This window comes from Elephas maximus, chromosome 7, assembly GCF_024166365.1.
Source record: "Elephas maximus indicus isolate mEleMax1 chromosome 7, mEleMax1 primary haplotype, whole genome shotgun sequence".
In the NCBI taxonomy this organism is placed as follows: Eukaryota; Metazoa; Chordata; class Mammalia; order Proboscidea; family Elephantidae; genus Elephas; species Elephas maximus.
Genome location: NC_064825.1, coordinates 59,944,355 through 59,963,851, shown reverse-complemented (window position 1 = coordinate 59,963,851; position 19,497 = coordinate 59,944,355). Strand labels below are relative to the sequence as shown.

The window sequence follows — 19,497 nt, the reverse complement described above, 5'->3', positions numbered from 1 at the left end:
CATGAAGCCTCTAGAAAGCTCCTGTGGTAGTTTTCTTGGAAGGTCATCAAACAGGGCTACCTTACAAGCGTCCTGACACTCTTGTCTGAAAGTCTCTAGGCCTTCTGGGATGGAAGCAAAGACTCAGGTCAGGGCTCATAGGATTAGAGATTAAATAGTGTTTTAGTTTCAAGTTGGCATTAAAAGATAAATTTTAAAAACAGCTAAAATCATGACACTCATACAGATGTAAAAATAAACATGTGTTAAAGATTTTATTCAACTCATTCATGCCTGTTGAGTCGATTTCAACTCATCGATCTCAGAAAACAGAGTAGAACTGCCTTATAGGGTTTCCAAAGAGTGACTGGTGAATTCAAACTGTCAACCTTGTGGTTAACAGCCAAGTTCTTAACTACTGTGCCACCAGGGGTCTGTATTACAACCAGGTCAAAGGAAAATCCAAACAACAGACACATTTATAGATCAGGAATACTGACATGAACATGCAAATGGAGCCAAACTGGTTTTTCGGTTCTCTCTCAACTGGACAGCATTCATTTACGTGTCTATAGACAAGAAGTGTTTATCAGTTATTTACAATTTACAGAGTTGTAAAATAGCTCTCACAGAATCAGAATCTTAGCTCTGGTGGGCTCTAGAGTGACGGTGGATAATTTTCCATGAAAACACAAATTTTTCCCTGTAAAAAAAAAAAGTCTCCCCTTTTTGATAAAAAATAATTCCAAAGATTATTCTTGACCGCAGAGTAAATCTAGACTTATTAGATTTGGTCTGATTATTTACATAGGTGCAGTAAGAATGCTAATTTACCATAAAAGCCTTCTTTTGTTTGTTCTGCTGGAAGTTTTCATAAAGAATCTCAGATAGGACTTCAAAGAGCCTCTATTATTTGCTCTGCGGAGGCTAGGAAGTTAAGCCCAAGAAGCTCTCTCCACCAGATTTCACCTGCAGTATCCCATCCATTTGGGGCAATTTTCTTTTTTTGAGGGTTTCAAAACATCTCAAGGTCCCTGGTCTTCAGTGGAAGTAACCCTGTATGCCAGGTACCAGTCCAGTTTTCCTGAGAGGGCTTTGTCAGTATTGGCTCCATAAAGTCAATCTTAGTTCCTTAAAAGTGGCTGGTCAGGCTACTACAGCTTCCTGAGCCAGCATGGAGTTCTTCAACCACTCCTGAGCCAAGGAGGAACCTGGAAATGATGCGCTGAAAGCGGAGAGGGCTGAGGAGAGGCGGGGCAGCTTCTTCCACATTAACGTGAAATTGTTGTAGGTGAACCACCTCCAGAGCACTCCAACCACCTGCCTCTGGTTGTCAGAAATCATTTCTAAAAATGACAAAGGAACTTTGGTAAAGTCCTTCCTAGAGAGAATCTTCAGAAAACTACCAAAATCATTAAGCAGAAATATGAAGCATAAACAGGGAGGACCTGTAAACCACCACTTCAATCTTCAAGACATAAGGATCTTGACTTTGAGCTACTTTCTACCACTGTTCTGATTCTTGAGTATGGGCCATCGTATATGACTACTTCTTTTGTGCCCTGTTTAAGAATCTTTGCCTACTCCAAGAAACCGTCCTGCCAAATCTGTGGAAGAGGCTTTACGTTACCGACAAGAACTTGATGAAACGGTGGCTGAGTTTCAAAATGGAGACATTAAAGCAGTACATTTATAAAAAGGAAAAAAAAAAAAATAATTAAGCAGGAAGAAAATACTGCAAGTGCAATTGTAGTTTGGACCAGTGAAATATTGCCCAATTGTGTAGTAATGGTTAGTCAAGAAAATTCAAGAATTATGGTGCAAGGATTGCCACCTAGTATTAGTGGTAAAATTTGGAGTCTAACTGTAGGAAATGAACTAAATATCACTCCTGCAACCTTATGAAATATTCCTCTCAAGAGCAAGAGAAGAATGGAAAAGTTTTGGTGAAATAAGTTCTCTCTGAACATATCATTCTCTATGATGTGTATATGGTAAGTGTATCTGTTGATGATCTAGAGGCTAGCCTGGCATTAAGCTGGACATATCCTATGCATTTCTGTCTCTCTACATCATGTTTTACATAGTGTCTTAGGAGCAAATTCATGTTACAGACCCGATATTGTTTATGTCCCAGGGATGTCCTTCATCGCGGCAATATTCATTCTTGATTTGGAAGAGGCAGATGCCGTCATTGTATTTTCAATTTTACAAATAAGCCATGTCTTTTTCTGTGTGGATCACAGCAACAAGATGAAATAATTGAAGTCCTCTTTGAAGAAAATCTCTCCGAACCATTTCTTCTTATTCAGTCTCATAGTCTACACTAGACAGAGACTTGATAAACTGGAACTTCACACTTCTTGGTCTAGCCTATCCAGTCTGGGGTGTATTTTGTTGAGTTGTTGTTGTTGTTAGATGGCATCAAGTGGGTTCCGACTCATAGCGACCCTATGTACAACAGAATGAAACACTGCTTGGTCTTGCATCATCCTCACAATCGTTGTTATGGTTGAGCCCATTGTTGCAGTGACTGTGTCAATCCATTTGGTTGATGGTCTTCCTCTTTTTCGATAACCCTCTACTTTACCAAGCATGATGTCCTTCTCCAGGGACTGATCCTAATAACATGTCCAAAATATGTGAGACATAGAGATGAATGGGAATTTTTATTTAGAACTGGACTAGGAATCTTCCAATTATATGAAAGTATTTTCCTACAGTTGAACTTTAGTCATATAGCACAAATGCTAACTAAATTATCACAGGATATCACATCAGTAAAGGTGTTCAGCTGTATTGCAGCCATTGAGATACAGAAGAGCATCAAAAAATGGATTTAGGTCTTTTTTAACATTTTTATTGTGCATTAAGTGAAAGTTTACAAATCAAGTCTCTCACACAAAAATTTATATACACCTTGCTTTATACTCCTAGTTGCTGTCCCCCCGATGAGACAGCACACTCCTTCTCTCCACCCTCTATTTTCGTGTCCATTTGGCCAGCTTCTGACCCCCTCTGCCCTCTCTTCTCTCCTCCAGAAAGGAGCTGCCCCACGTAGTCTCATGTGTCTACTCGATCCAAGAAGCTCATTCTTCACCAGTACCATTTTCTATCCCATAGTCCAGTCCAATCCCTGTCTGAAGAGTTGGCTTTGGGAATGGTTCCTATCTTGGGCTAACAGAAGGTCTGGGGACCATGATCTCCAGGGTCCTTCTAGTGTCAGTCAGACTATTAAGTCTGGTCTTTTTACAGGAATTTGAGGTCTGCATCCCACTGCTCTCCTGCTCCCTCAGGGGATCTCTGTTGTGTTCCCTGTTAGGGCAGTCATTGGTTGTAGCCGGGTACCATCTAGTTCTTCTGGTCTCAGGCTGCTGTAGTCTCTGGTTCATGTGCCCCTTTCTGTCTCTTGGGCTCATAATTACCTTGTGTCTTTGGTGGTCTTCATTCTCCTTTGCTCCAGGTAGGTTGAGACCAATTGATGCATCTTAGATGGCTGCTTGCTAGCGTTTAAGACCCCAGACACCACTCTCCAAAGTGGGATGCAGAATGTTTTCTCAATCGATTTTATTATGTCAATTAACTTAGATGTCCCCTGAAGCCATGGTCCCCAGACCCCCGCCACTGCTACGCTGGCCTTCGAAGCGTTTAATTTATTCAGGAAACTTCTTTGCTTTTGGTTTAATCCAGTTGTGCTGATCTCGCCTGAATTTTGTGTTGTCTTTCCCATCACCTAAAAAAGTTCTTATCCTCTATCTAATTAGTGAAAACTTCTCTCCTTCCCTCCCCACTCTCATAACCATCAAAGAATATTTTCTTCTCTGTTTAAACTATTTTTCAAGTTCTTATAATAGTTTTTTTTTATAATAGTGGTCTCATACAATATTTGCCCTTTTGCAACTAATTTCACTCAGCATAATGCCTTCCAGATTCCTCCATGTTATGAAATGTTTCACAGATTCATCCTTGTTCTTTGTCGATGCATACTATTCCATTGTGTGAATATATCATAATGTATTTTTCCATTCATCTGTTAATGGGCACCTTGGTTGCTTCCATCTTTTTGTTACTGTAAACAGTGTTGCAACAAACATGGGTGTGTATATATCTGTTCGTGTAAAGGCTCTTAATTCTCTAGGATATGTTTCAAACAGTGGGATTGCAGGATTGTATGGTAGTTCTATTTCTAGTTTTTAAAGGAAGCGCCAAGTCAATTTCCAAAGTGGTTGTACCATTTTACATTCCCACCAGCAGTGTATAAGTGTTCCAGTCTTTCCACAACCTCAGCATTTATTATTTTGTGTTTTTTGGATTAATGCCAGCCTTGTGAAAAAAGTCTTTTCTTTTTTGTTGGAGTTAGATGGAATCTCTTTGTAGTTTTGATTTGCATTTCTCTAATGACTAATGATTATGAGCATTTCCTCATGTATCTGTTAACTACCTGAATGTCTTCTTTAGTGAAGTGTTTGTTCATATCCTTTGCCCATTTTTTAATTGGGTTATTTGTCTTTTTGCAGTTGAGTTTTTGCAGTATCATGTAGATTTTAGAGATCAGTCACTGATCAGAAATTCCTAGCTAAAAACTTTTTCCCAGTCTGTAGGTAATCTTTTTACTCTTTTGGTGAAGTCTTTGGATGAGCAAAGGTGTTTGATTTTTAGGAGTTCCCAGTTATCTAGTTTCTCTTCTGCATTGTTAGTAATGTTTTATATACTGTTTATGCCATGTATTAGGGCTCCTAGTGTTGTCCCTATATTTAATTCCATGACCTTTATCGTTTTAGATTTTATATTTAGGTCTTTGATCCATTTTGAGTTAGTTTTTGTGCATGGAGTGAGGTATGGGTCTTGTTTCATTTTTTTGTTGATGGATAGACAGTTATGCTAGTATCGTTTGTTAAAAAGACTGTCTTTTCCCCATTTAACTGTTTTGGGGACTTTGTCAAATATCAACTGCTCATTTCTGGATAGATTTATGTCTGGATTCTCAATTCTGTTCCATTGGTTTATGTATCTGTTGCTGCACCAGTACCAGGCTGTTTTGACTACTGTGGTGGTATAATAGTTTCTAAAATCAGGTAGAGTAAGTCTTCCCGCTTTGTTCTTTTTCAGTAATGCTTTACTTATCTGGGGCCTCATTCCCTTCCATATGAAGTTGGTGATTTGTTTCTCCATCTCATTAAAAAATGTCGTTGGAATTTGGATCGGAATTGCATTAAATCTGTAGATAGCTTTTGGTAGAATAGATATTTTTACAATGTTAAGTATTCCTATTCATGAGCAAGGTATGTTTTTCCACTTATGTAGGTCTCTTTTGGTTTCTTGCGGAAGCGTAATGTAGTTTTCTTTGTATAGGTCTTTTATGTCTCTGGTAAGATTTATTCCTATGTATTTTATCTTCTTGGGGGCTACTGTAAATCGTATTGATTTGGTGATTTCCTCTTCAATGTTCTTTTTGTTGGTGTAGAGGAATCCAACTGATTTTTGTATGTTTATCTTGTATCCCGATACTCTGATGAATTCTTCTGTTAGTTTCAGTAGTTTTCTGGAGGATTCCTTAGGGTTTTCTGTGTATAAGATCATGTCATCTGCAAATAGAGATACTTTTACTTCTTCGTTGGATTTAGGTCTTTTTGTCTGAAATGAAGGATATTAAAGGAGGAGACAGAAAGATAGTACCACTCTGAAAAGTTAATCTTTACAATTAGTAGACTAATTTAAATGTAAACAAATCTTTTTTTTTTTTTTTTAACAGTTTTTCGTTTCCTGTATGGAAAGCATGGATGAAATTTGGAAAAATTCAAAAGATCAAGAGATGGGAAACTACTGATTCTGAACTTCATGGCTGAAGTAAATGAAATGACGAAAAACAAAACAAAAAACCAAACCCATTGCTGCAGAGTTGATTTTGATCCTTGGCAACCCCATGTGTTACAGAGTAGAACTGCTCCATAAGGTTTTCTTGGCCGTAATCTTTAGCGGATGGCCAGGTCTTTCTTCTGTGATACCATTGGGTGGGTTCGAACTGCCAACCATTACGTTAGTAGTTAAGTGCCAACTGTTTGTACCAAAACTACAAAAACCAAACCCATTGCCATCAAGTCGATTTTGACGTACAGCGACCCTATAGGACAGAGTAAAACTGCCCCATTGAGTTTCCAAGGAGCGCCTGGTGGATTTGAACTGCCGATCCTTTGGTTAGCAGTCATAGCACTTAACCACTATGCCACCAGGGTTTCCAACCATTCGGTATTATTTAAAAAGCATTTTGTAGGGGAGTCATTTTACAAAGGAAAACATTTAAATGACTAGTTCCTACTCCATAACAATTGAATTTGATAGTATTTTAAAATAACCAAACCAAAAACCAAACCCAGTGCCGTCGAGTCGATTCTGACTCATAGCGACCCTATAGGACAAAGTAGAACTGCCCCATAGAGTTTCCAAGGAGCGCCTGGTGGATTTGAACTGCCAACCCTTTGGTTAGCAACCATAGCGCTTAACTACTACGCCACCAGGGTTTCCGGATAGTTTTGGAAAAAAAATAGTGGCTGCTCATACCCAATTAAATAAACATCATTCTCAAATATGGCATTCTTGACAAAAACTACATAACAAATTTTTCCAATTATATCTAGTAAAAATGTGGGCAGATTTTTATTGAACCTATTCAAATAAACTGTATTGCCATGAAAGTAAGAAGACTTAATAAGAGTTTCTGTATTTGGCAGGAAGAGGGCCATACAGAGAGAACAAGATCTCATCTGAAAATGTTTAAGTTTATGAAAGCAGAATCTACTAAATTGTTATGGGTTATAGATAATAAGCAAGAGAAAGTGCTTCATTATGCATCCAGAAAATAGAACATTAAAACGGCATCAACAATATTACAGACAAATAGCTAGCTACAATCATCTCTCATTAATCCATTCAGTCCTATGTAATTAACTCTTGTTCTGCTGGCCCTTGGGTTAGGAATATCAAGAACACATCTGCTTCTTCACTAAAAAGAGTTCTGGAAATCCTGAATCAGCCCACTGGCACAGTCTTAAAGTTGTTTAAGCAATGTCATCAGAAGCCTGTACCCAAGATTTATCTTTGAAGTATCAAAAGTTTTTTTTTCTTTCTTTTTAAAATAATATTTATTGTGTTTTTGGTGAAAGTTTACATAGCAAATTAGGTTCCCAGTTAACAATTTCTGTACATATTGTTCGGAGCCCTCGTGGCATAGTGGTTAAAAGCTTGGCTGCTGTTCAAAAGGTTGGCAGTTTGAATCCACTGGCCGCTCCTGGTGCAGTTCTATTCTGTCCTATAGGGTTGCTATGAGTTGGAATCGACTCAACCGCAATGGGTATACATATTGTTCAGTGGTATTGGCTACATTTTTCATAATGTGTCAGCATTCCCATTATTTCCATTCTGGTTGTTCTGTTTCCATTAACCTAGCTTTCCTGCCTTCCCTTGCCTTCTCATTTTTGCTTTAGGGCAAGTGTTGACCGATTGGTCTCATATAGATGATTATTTAAAGGAACACAGTACTCACAGTGATATCGTTTATTTAATAAGCCAATCTGTCAATTGGCTGAAAGGTGACCTCTGAGAGTGAAGCGTCAACAGTTTTGAAATACCCAGTACAGTCCTTTTTCCATGGGCTATTCTTTGTTGAAGACAAGAACTCTGGCCTGTAGTAGATTGAAGAGCCTTCAAGGACGCATCAGGGTAATGCAAAAAATATCTGTAGATGCCAGAGACTTAACATGGTTGTGGATAATTTATTACTATTAATTTTTTTTTTTAAATGAAAGTTCAGATGAGAGTTCATAACAAGGGTAATGCATCAAGGAAATTTGGTTGTTTTAAGCTAATTCACACATACACAAAGCTTTAGACAAAATGTCTATAAGTAAAATTATTAAGGCCATTTTCAAAGAAGACATCTGATTTATAAAAATGGATGAACGCAGTTTTACAGAGGAAAATTTCTTAAGCTATAACATAAAATTCTTGAGACATACCAAGAATGCACCAAGCCCTTAATAAGAATGTATCAAGACTGTATTAAGAATATCAGAGGCTTGGAGTAGGTCCTAAAAATTTATATTTAATAAAACTCCATAGATAAGTCTAATGTGCATCTCCATTGGCCAAGAAGATGCTAGATTAGAATCTAAAAAGTAAGGTTCCAACTAAGTAAACGTTTTAAACAACACCTAAAACTGTTACTGATAACACTATACTATTGTAGCCTAGCATCAGGCAAAGCACTGTCAGGACTCTGATAAATAGAAACAGTGACAAATCTCTAAGACCTTCCAATGAAATATTCAATTTCTAAAATATTTACATTAATAATATTTTACCTATGCACATTTAACCTAGGGGAGGATGGACATATCTTTTGATTTAACCACTTTTCCCATGAAACTCATTAATAGTAACAAATAAAACCTATTTTTTCCTCTTTTTTATAAGGTGAAAGAACAAATCTTAGTGATTTGCCAGGGCCCCTCTGGGAAACCTTCAAGAAAGTTTTAGGTTTGCAGATATCCTGAAAGTTTTATTTTGATTTAGGATTTGATTTTGGGAAGCAAAAAGCAAAATTTGTTGGGAAATTTGAACACTTCAGGTAGGGTTATGGGTTCCTAATAAACAATATTTGACTCCATTTGAAAGTATAAAGACTTGCTTTAAAATATTTTATGTATACCTGTATCTTAAGATAATGAACTTGTCTAAACATGGATCATGGTATATTCATCCTGGCAGATCCAGCCTCTTACCTGCAATTTCTCCTCTCCTTTCCTATAGTGGGGAATGGAATATTTGTCCACTCAAATTCATCAGTGGTTTGGCAATTTTGTAATCCTCACCTCTTAGCCATATTCCCAATCTTCCATGAAGGTAAGAATCACCTGGGTGTTTGTTAAAAAGTCAAATTCTTGGATTCTACCCTAAACCTGAAAATCAAGCTGTCCAGGGGAAGAGAACCAAAAATTGTATTATTAACAAGTGCTCCAGGAAAAAAAAAAAATTGTTTTTTTTTCCAGGTAGTTCTTATCATGAGGGAAATCAGGAAAACACTGCTGAGTACACTTTAGGTCAGGGAATTATCAGGTGCACTCTAAGCTGTGTGTTTGTTGACTCACTTTTTTCTCCCAATGACTGCACAGGTGCTATTACAAAGGACTTTTTTTTTTTTTTTTCTGATGCCCCCAGCCCTTTATAAGGGAAGGAAAGAAACATGTTTTACATATGGAAGTATTTCAAGATAGATGTTTGGAGCTCAGAAGAAAGCCTGGTCTTCAACCCATCAAAAAAACCAAACCTGTGGCTGTCAAGTTGATTCCAACTCATAGTGACCCTATAGGACAGAGCAGAACTGCCCCGTAGAGCTTCCAAGGAGCGCCTGGTGGATTTGAACTGTGACCTTTTGGTTAGCAGCTGTAGCTCTTAACCGCTATGCCACCAGGGTTTCCTCAACACCCACATTAGAGAGTAAACTTACATAGAACAGACCAGAAATCCAAATTTGGGAGAGAATCTGCGTAGACCAAGAGCACCGGATATATTCCAAAGCATCTAAGCTAATAGGTGCTTTATCTCCAACTCGAATCAAATTTTATCCCTACAATTGTCTCTGTAAAGTAGCTTTTGTCATCTCCATTTTGTAAATTAGGAGCCTGAGTTTCAAAGAAATTATGTGACACAGTAATAAAAAAAAGAAAAGCTCTCAAATACGGTGTGATTGTTCGTTCCTTCATTCAAGGTCCCTGGGTGGCGCAAACTGCGCTCAACTCTTAACCTAAAGGTTGGTGCTTTGAACCTAGCCAGCCTAAAGGTCAGTGGTTCAAATCGGCCCAGTGATGTCTGCAGAAGAAAGGCCTGGTGATCTGCTTTCCTAAAGATTACAGTCAAGAATACCCAATGGCGCAGCTCTACTCTGTAATATATGGGGTCTCCACCTGTCTCAATGGCAATGGGTTTGTTTGTTTTGTTTTTGACTCTGGAAAAGTTATTTCACCTAAGTCTTAACTGCTTTGTAAAATGGGGATAATAGGATTACCTCATTACATTACTGGTGTTGCTGCAGGGACCAGATTAGAGCAAGTGAAAGTGCTTTGAAAGGGTTAAGTATTACATGACTACCCAGAAACAAACAAAAAACCCAAAAACCCAAACCCGTTGCTGTCCAGTTATATCGACCCTATACTTGGTTGTTTTTTTTTTTTTGGGGGGGGGGGTTAGTCCTGTAATACTTAACCCTTTCAAAGCGCTTTCTCTCTCTTGTTCTTATCTGGTCCCTGCATTACATGACTAAAAAAACACCTACTGCCCTGGAGTCGGACTCATAGCGACCCTATGGGACAGAGTAGAACCGCCCCATAGAGTCTCCAAAGAGTGCCTGGTGGATTTGAACTGCCGACCTCTTGGTTAGCAGCCATAGCACTTAACCAGTACACCAGCAGGGTTTCCATTACATTAGGAGGTAAAATTACTAGTTATTTGCATTTTGCCAGATCACTTCTAAATCCAACATACTACAGCAGTGTCTGCTGGGTCCTGCTCAGGGAGAACCCTGTCTGGTCATCAAAGCATGTTAGAATCACGGGTTACCCAGGCAGCCCAACTCCACAGCAACACCTATCTTTCCTGGCTATGGTAAGGGGCCCTCCTTGCTAGGGTAAGTCACCACACTGGCTCTCATCCTAAATCCTTTCTTCACCCCAAGATAACGTTCCAATCCCTTTTTGGCTTCCCCTTTCTTACCCCTTACCCCATCCTGGTCCACTTCCTCTCACTGTCCTCTCTTTACATCCCATTCATTCACCTGGCTGGCTTCTCCCTAGCTGTTCACCCTCCTCCTGGCCCAGCTACTCTTCTTTGCAGGTCCTCCTCCCCTCTCTCCTGCCTCCCTCCGAGAAAGCCCATTTCAGCCTGGACACATCTCTGCATCAGCCTGTTTTCCTCCACTCAGCAGTTTCTAGTTCGCAGGCACTGAAGTTCAAAGCTCGGAGGAATGCTGGGGCTTCACAGGCCATGCCCCGGTGGGTGCTTGTGTTGGCCAGGGTGCAGGGGTGGGGGCGAAGTGAAGGCGAGGCTGTACCACCCAAGCAGTGCACGGGCATGGCCGTCCCTGGGGCTAGCGAACGAAAGGTTATCCCAGCGGTAAGCCCAAGTTTCGGGTTTCAGGTGTGGGCAGGACCTTGCATCCTGCATCTCCTCCTGAACTGGCTCCCGGTCGGGCCCTCCTTCAGGCCCTGTCCTTGAGATAACTCACTGGGAGGCAGTCTGGCAACACCCAGGACCAGGCAGGCGGGACCCAGGACCCATCCCAGGGAGCGGCTTGCCTGCAGGTGCTCTCTGCTTAAAATAACTTTTTATAATTGTTACTATGAAAGAATTAATTACGTCATGAATGCATTGTGGTTTCTGATAGCAAAATTGTAGCCACACAAGCACGGGTAGTATTTGTTCCCTTAAAGGCCTAAATCTCGTTGCCTAAGTGGCCCATCCAGTGCTGGACAATTCAATAGAAAAACTAAGCAGAGGCCTAGGGCTTTCCCATTAAAAAGAGCACTTTGAACACTGGCATAAAATTCTGTTCTTTTGTTAAACCCCATAAAAACTACAGTGAAATAATTTTTTTACAGTAAAAATAATCTTTTAAAAGGCATAAGTCCTCAAAGAGGTGAGAAAAACAGAAGATGACAAAATTTTGGAAACTGAAAAATAGATAGGTGGTTGTTGATTAGTAGACCTAAGCAAGCAAAACCCTAACACTGCGGGGTAAGCAGAGAGCTACCAGAATGAAACCATGGAACCCTCAAATGCCCAGGATTTGGTGGTTCAAACTGTCTCTGGAAGTGGGGGTGGAGGCAAAATAAAAGAAGATTAGTTGTGGAGGGGAGGGCTTATTGCTTATGGGGTACTGACTTTTGATTCACAGTGATGGAAAATTGCATTAAGAGTAGGGTTGCACAGCCAATTCATGTAATTGCCGTCAATAAGTTATACAATTGTAAAAAGTTGAATTGACAAAAGCTGTGTCATAGATATATGTATAAGACACACACACACACACACACATACCCACACACACAAAAGAGTAGCTGCTGAGGCTGCTTATGTACAACCAAACACCTCATGGGATTTGGTTCCTTGGTTTAAAGGTTTAGGGTCATAGTTTGACCAGCCTTTCCAGTCAATTGGCCTAATAACATGTATAGTGCTTTTGTTGTACCTCCTAGTTTGTGGTGTAGTGCCTGGGGTCTTGAAAGCTGGCAAGCGGTCATCCAAAGTACAATTGGTCTCTATTTCCCTGGAGCAACAGAGGAAGAAGTAGAGCCAGGAATAGAGGGAGGAAATAGAATGTATGTATGGCTTATTGCCTCCATCAACAACTGCCCCCTTTGCCGTGAGACTGGAAGAACTGGATGGTTCCAGGCTAGCACTACTGACTATTTTGATTGAAGATTCTGTAAGAGAACTCTGATCAAAAGGAGGAAAATGCAGAATAGAGCATTGATTTCTCATGGAAACCAGACTTTCTGCATGGAGACTGGATGAACCTCTGAAATTATTGCCCTGAGATAATCTTTAAATCTTAAACCAACAATATTCCCTCAAGTCCTTTTAAAACAAAACAATAGATTAGTTTAACTAGTAAAGAGTGTCTTCCTTGAGCCTTGTGCTCTTTTAGGATCTATCTATGTAGTATCAGATTGAGAACAGCAACTGGAAAGATTAGATAGGAAACTTAGGGGGGGCAGTGAGTTTATGTTAATGGGGGAGGAACAACTTGGAAAAGGAGGGTGAGAATGGTTGCACAACTCAAAGAATGTAATCAATATTACTGTATTTTACATGTAGAAATTGTTGAATTGGTGTATGTCATGCTGTGTATATTCTTAACAACAACAAAAATAGAATATACTATAAAAGATAAAAAAGAAGAAACACAGATAAAACTTTATAAAGTGCTATGGAATCTGAGGAATGTTAAGAACAAAATGACCTTTTGTGCCAGATTCAGACCTTTCCCAAAATAACAAATCTAGACGGCCATTTGTACCAGGTACAAACCTTGACAGAACAATAAAACACCTGTTGCCGTTGAGTCGATTTCACCTCATAGCGGTCCTAAAGTACAGAGTAGAATTGTCCCATAGGGTTTCTAAGGAGCCACTGATGGATTCAAACTGCCAACATTTTGGGTAGCAGCCAAGCCCTTAACCACTGGGCCACCAGGGCTCAGGCAGAACAATAAGGAGTTTTTAAAGTGTTCTAACTGAAGAGATTTTCCAAGTGAAACAATCTGACATTGAAGAATGTTTCTGACTCCCCATACCAGAAAAACCAATTCCCACCAGACAAGTATTCCTACGAAACCAATGACAGAAAGTCCCCAACTTTGGAAAGCTTGCCCTTCAGTTAGAGCATACCTAAGATCCAATCACTGTAACTTCTCTACTGGAAATCCCGTAAAACCAAACCAAAAAAAAAGAAAACAAAAGAGACCTAAACCTGTTGCTGTCGAGTAGATTCAGACTCATAGTGACTCTATAGGACAAAGTAGAACTGCCCCATGGGAAACCCTAGGCTGTAATCTTTATGGAAGCAGACTGCCAAGTCTTTCTCCCCCAGAGCTTCTGGATTCTAACCACCGACCTTTCAGTTAGAAGCTGAGTGCTTAACCACTGCACCACCAGGACTCCTTTAGAAATCACCTAACTGCCTTTAAAAATGTTGTACTTGCGCTACTTGAATGAGCTCCTTTTTGGATGCTCCCTGTTCTCAAGCAGTTTATTGCTCAATACACCAAACCAACTAAAAAATAAATAAGATTGGTTGAAAGCTGTTGAGAAGATGGTAGATTTCTAGATCCCCTTCCTAGCTCTCTATCCCTTTTCTCATCAGGCAGAAGTCAGGAGATCTCCTGTCTGATGAAGGTAAAACAGAGGGTTCTCCAGGCACAGGTGAAGGTAGGGATATCATAAACAAAGCAAAACAAAACAGGAAGCTTAAGTGTACATATGCATACTAAATACCTACTCAGCCCCTGTCCACCTCCCAGTTTTCTTCTCCCATTGGCTCCCCAAATGCTGGAACCGAGGCCTTTATTCCCTATACAGGAAATTTTCTCTAGTAGATCCAACCATTCCAAGAGGAAAGACATAAAGATCCTGATGTCTGGGGTTCCACAACAAACACCCTAACCAGATCACCCTATGATGAAGCTCCAAGTTGATAAGCTCCATCCACCACCCAAAACTGCCAATCAGCTTTTAATTTTCCACTGTTAAACTAGGCTGACAATCAAGGAATATAGGTCACTAAAGAAAGCCTCCATATTATTTTTTCATAGATATGTAACAAATTCCCACAAACTGAGTGGTTTGAAACAACACTTGTCTATTATCTCATTTTCTCTTGGTCAGGAGGCTGGCATAGGCAACTGCCTCCTCTGTTTAGGTCTCACATAGCTACAATCAAGAGGTCCGCTGGGGCTGTAATCCCATAAGAGGATTAGAGCCTTCCATCAGGTTTACTGAGATCCCTGCTTTCCTTCAAGCTCTCTGTTGGCAACTGCTTTCAGTTCCTAGAGGCTACATGGTCCCCCTAGGCAGTTCACAACATGGGTGCTTGCCACCATGAGCCAGACCACCAGAGTACATCTCTCTGACTTTCTCTTCTTGGACCAGCTAGAGAAAACTCTCTGCTTTTAAAGGGCTCTTGTGGGGTGATTAGGTCAGGCCCTTTTAAATAACCTCTAGCTTTCTTACCATTAACTATGCCGTTTTACATAAAGTAAAATCTGTCATACTCACAGTACCAGGAATATGAAGAGCATGTACACCAGGTGTGGGGAATCTCAAGGCCATCTTAGAATTCTTCATACTAAAGCCTTTAATGTGAAAGGTAGAGACCAAAGCAAAAAAAGCATGCTGGAGGACAGAGAAAGCAAACATGGAGCTCTGTAGTTTCCAGCTTTCGTTAATATTCTCAGAAAGGTAAGAAAAGGTGATGCCTTTAAGAAACAAGAACACCATGTTCTCTATCTAAAGAAAAGTATTTGGAGAACAAAAAATTAAAAAACCCAGAACCCCAGTGCCGTCGAGTCAATTCTGACTCAAAAGACTCCTGGAAATTAAAAATGTTTCAAGGGGGGAAAAAAAAAGGATTGGAAGATCACATTGAGACAGTTTCCCAGAATATAAAACAAATATGAAAGAGGTGAAAATTAGGAGAGAAATGAGGACCAAACCAGGAGGTCCAGGGTTTGAACAACAGCCATTTTAGAGCGAAGTAGAAAAATGTGAGAGGAGAAAATGATCCTAAAATAGTCCAAGAAAAGTTCTAGAACTATGGGATATGTTTACAACAGATAGAAAGGGTATAATAGACTGCGGGGGAATGGGGGGAGAGCCAATGCTGCTACATTTAAAAGGATCAAGATCCATCCCTGGTTTGGTATAAGAAAAGGATTTTTCTCCCTGCTCAAAAGCTGAGTTCCACCTGGAAGGCTCTGCTCCTCTCCAAGTTATATTGGGTCCTTTCACCTTCCCTTCTTGCTCATATACAGTGTTATAGCTCTGTTCCTTGAAATATAGTTGGGGTTATGTGTCCAGGCTGGGAGTTTCTCTGGTTTCTGCCTTTCCCACATTGTTTATAGCCCACTTGTTTTACCCAAGGACTGGACGGCCTTATCACTCAAACCAGCCTTATCATTCCAATGTACATTCCTCAAGAACCCTTCAGGACTTATCTCTCACTACTTATATACCTAGTTAGGGTGCTGGGGCCCAAAACTGTTTGATTACGACAAGGTGCTACTTCAATGGGCCTATTGGTTAATTATTCCTGCCCTCAAGATATGGGCTACATGTCTGAACTAGCATTCCGTTTCCGAAAGACTGGGCCCCACCAAAAGGAAAATGCTAATTTTTGTATATTGTGCAAGTGGTGGACCAAGAGTATCATTTACCAAATGCCCCCTATGGTTTGGGATTAGTGTATGAGGCTCAGAGAGCAGGAAGCAGCTAAAGGATCATGGTTAGGATCTGCAACACAAGCTGCCTTTTCCAGGAGGGCCCCAACTCCAGGCATTATACTCCAAGCAACAAAGCTGGGAACCTGGATGGGGCCTGCTCTCTTCCCCACCCACTTCACTGTCTTTCCTTTCCTTCTGCCTGCCGTTTCCCAAAGATAACTCAAAGGAACAAAGTCTTTCCACAAAGCATCACTTGTTAGCTGCTAGTCAGCTCTGACTAAACAGAGTGTATAATTATCCAAGATTCTGGCTTGAGATGTCTGTGAGAGAAGCCAGCTTCTGAGCCTGAGGTCCTTCCCTCTGCATGTTCACTGTGACAGTCCCCCTACTCTGGGTGGTTCCCATATCACCCAGAGTTTCTGAGACTTAGCCATGAAACTTGCTTTCTGGGAAGGTTTGAGGGGGTGAAGTTTCCAGGACAGTCACCCCTCTCTTGTTTTGTGGAGGTGGCTCTTCAGGGTCTTCCCTCTAGTGATGGGGACACTAGAACTGGGGCTCACTGAGGGCTCCAAGCCTGCAGAACTACGGACTTAACATCAGTGGTGTCACTGGAGGGGTGCAGGGGGTGCAGACCAGGTGACACTGTCAGAGGAGGTAACACCAAAATGACTGTCTATAAAATTTTTGTGCTGTGTTTCAGCAGAAATTTATTTTTCATAGAAATACTCCTGTAGTTATAGTGCAAATCTGCTGCAAATGACCTCTTTAAAGTGTTGAAAAGCAAAGATGTCACCCTGAAGGTGCGCCTGACCCAAGCCATGGTGTTTTCAATTGCCTCATATACATATGAAAGCCGGATGATGAATGAAGAAGACCAAAGGAGAATTGATGCCTTTCAACTGTGGTGTTGGTGAAAGAATATACCACGCACTGCCAAAATAACAAACAAATCTGTCTTGGAAGAAGTGCGACCAGAATGCTCCTCGGAAGCAAGGATGTCGAGACTACGTCTCACATACTTTGGACGTGTTGTCAGGAGAGTTCAATCCCTGGAGGAGGACATCATGCTTGGTAAAGTAGAGGGTGAGTGAAAAAGAGGAAGACCCTCAACAAGATGAATTGACACAGTGGCTTCAACATAAAAATGATTGTAAGGATAGCGCAGGACTAGGCAGTGTTTCCTTCTGTTGTACATAGAGTCACTATGGGTCAAAATTGACTCGACAGCACCTAGCAACAACAACAGTTAGTTATAACATCAAAAAACATTTTTTGTAAGTCCAGCTTAAACCCACCCAGTGGCGTCGAGTCGATTCCGATATATGTATCAATATACCTATAAGGCTAAAACTCTATGCTAACTTACTTTTTGAACCTTCTAAGGCGAGGTCAGAGCATTATCGTTATTATTATGGTCATTGTCACCCAATTGCAGTGAAGCTTTGAATCACGTGGTTTTAGGGTTTCCTCTGCACACACTATAAGCAGACGCTGTTGTTTTTGTCGCTGCTGGTGTTTTTATGGTTGCTGATTTTGTCAAATTTTCTAGAGTTTGAGCTACAACGTTGGAGTAATTAGTATTTGTGAACCTGTATCAATAACTTTTTTGAGAATGAAGTAGTAATTTCATTTATAAATATATTTACATATGCATTTGTCTACAAGTTCTACATTATTTGGGCCGTTATTGACTATACAAACCTAATCCATTAATGTATTTCATGTAACGGTAAAGTTAAATGTGAAAATAAACATAATTTTGATGTAGTTCTTAAACATTTTTACTTCAAATTCTGTTGTTTTCTCACTGAATTTTCACTTTCACCACATGAAACTATGTGGATGTAAATACATTTGGGCTGCGCATATGATATGGTAATTTAGAGGAGTAATTTTAATTTTGCTAGCTATTTATGTCACTGCCATTGCCATTACATTCATTACATTTGGGAATTACGATTTATGAGTAAAATGAGTACAAAAATCATTACTAAGGATTCTGTATGGTCTGGTATGGGAGCAGGTCTATGGAGGGGGTGACACATGAGTTAGCACACTGGGTGACACCAACCCTAGTAATGCCACTGGTTAACATCTGTTCTTCTACTGTGAGCCCTGGGAAGAGTCCCCGGCCAGAAATGATGCCTGTGGGTGATCAGAATCAGGACGAGCAATGAATAGAGCATAGGCTTTAGATGTGGGTTCAAATCCTGACTCCACCATTTTCTAATATCATCTCATAGCAGGCCCTGACCTTCTCGTTGGAACCAAGAGTTCTGCCCCCCCTTAGTTATGGGTGGCTATCCCTCTGCAGAGGGCCTTCTTTCCTGGTGCTGGTGCTTCTATCTGGACTTGAAGCAACCTCATGTCTAACCCTTTTATGCCATGTACCTGGGACATTAATAAGCACTTTATGAGCATTATTTTATTTAATCATAGGAATGACAGTGTGAGGTTAATGTGATTATTCCCATTTTACAGCTGAGACTGAGACTCACTGAGATTATGCAACTTGCACAAAATCATACAACTTTTAAAAGGCAGGGCCAGGACTGGAACCAAGTCTTCAAGATTTGAAAGAAGGTAACACAGTACAACAGAAACAGAAAATCTTTAGAGTTAGATACACCTGAGCTCAATTCTTGGCTCCATATTGGCTGCAGGACCTGGTACAACTCTCTGAAGCTTTGTCAGCTTCACTTTTCTCATCTGTCAAATGAAATGTCCTGTAGAAGTGTTCTGAGGATGAAATGAAATGCTGTATATAAAATGCCTGTCGCCTACCTTCAAGAAGCATAAGATTTCACCACCACCCCCTCCATCATCCCCACCATCTAAGCCCAGGCTCAGTCATCTTCTTGCTACCTCATGCTGTTTCCAGATCATTAGGGAAAAATCAAGCAGGAACGTAAATGTTTATGATGGAAGAAAGAAAGGAGTAAGTACTGTATGAGCAGACAAGTTCTGCTAGGGCCACCAAGCAAGATTTGTCACGGAGACAGTGCTATTAAATCTGGACCTGAAATGTTTTATGAGATTTTAAGAGACGAAAATAAATGGGATGAGCCCAAGATTTCACATTTGGTACCTGGACAGGGTGTAGGGTGGGGTGATGAACTTACAAGTATTCCAGCAGGCTAAAGGGCTGCACAATGTGGGCAGTGGTTTTGTTCAGGCCACGCCTGTGTACTAGATCTCAGGCCAGGGCTGTCTGTTGTTGCTAGCTGCTGTTAATTCTGACTCACGGCAACCCTATGTGTGCAGGGTAGAATTGCACTCCATAGGGGTTTCAAGGCTATGACTTTCCAAAGTGCCTCTGGGTGGGTTTGAACTGCTAAACTTTTGATTAATAGTCCAGCACTTAACCATTTGCTCTACCCAGGGACCCCCACAGTAATTATGCTCACACACTAGGCTGGGCTGAACCCTCTCAAGCCCAGATCCCTGCTGCCATCTGGTGGTCATCAGGTGTTCAAGCCTCAGGTGGGGGACTAGCAATTGGGTGGCCTTCATCAAGGCATACCTCCTTC

The 19,497-nt window shown here is 40.6% G+C and overlaps 1 pseudogene; it reads left to right on the top strand.

The window, feature by feature from the left end:
• Positions 1-1,153: 1,153 nt before the first annotated feature.
• Positions 1,154-2,822, top strand: LOC126080074 (TBC1 domain family member 12-like; annotated as a pseudogene).
• The last annotated feature ends 16,675 nt before the right edge of the window (positions 2,823-19,497 follow it).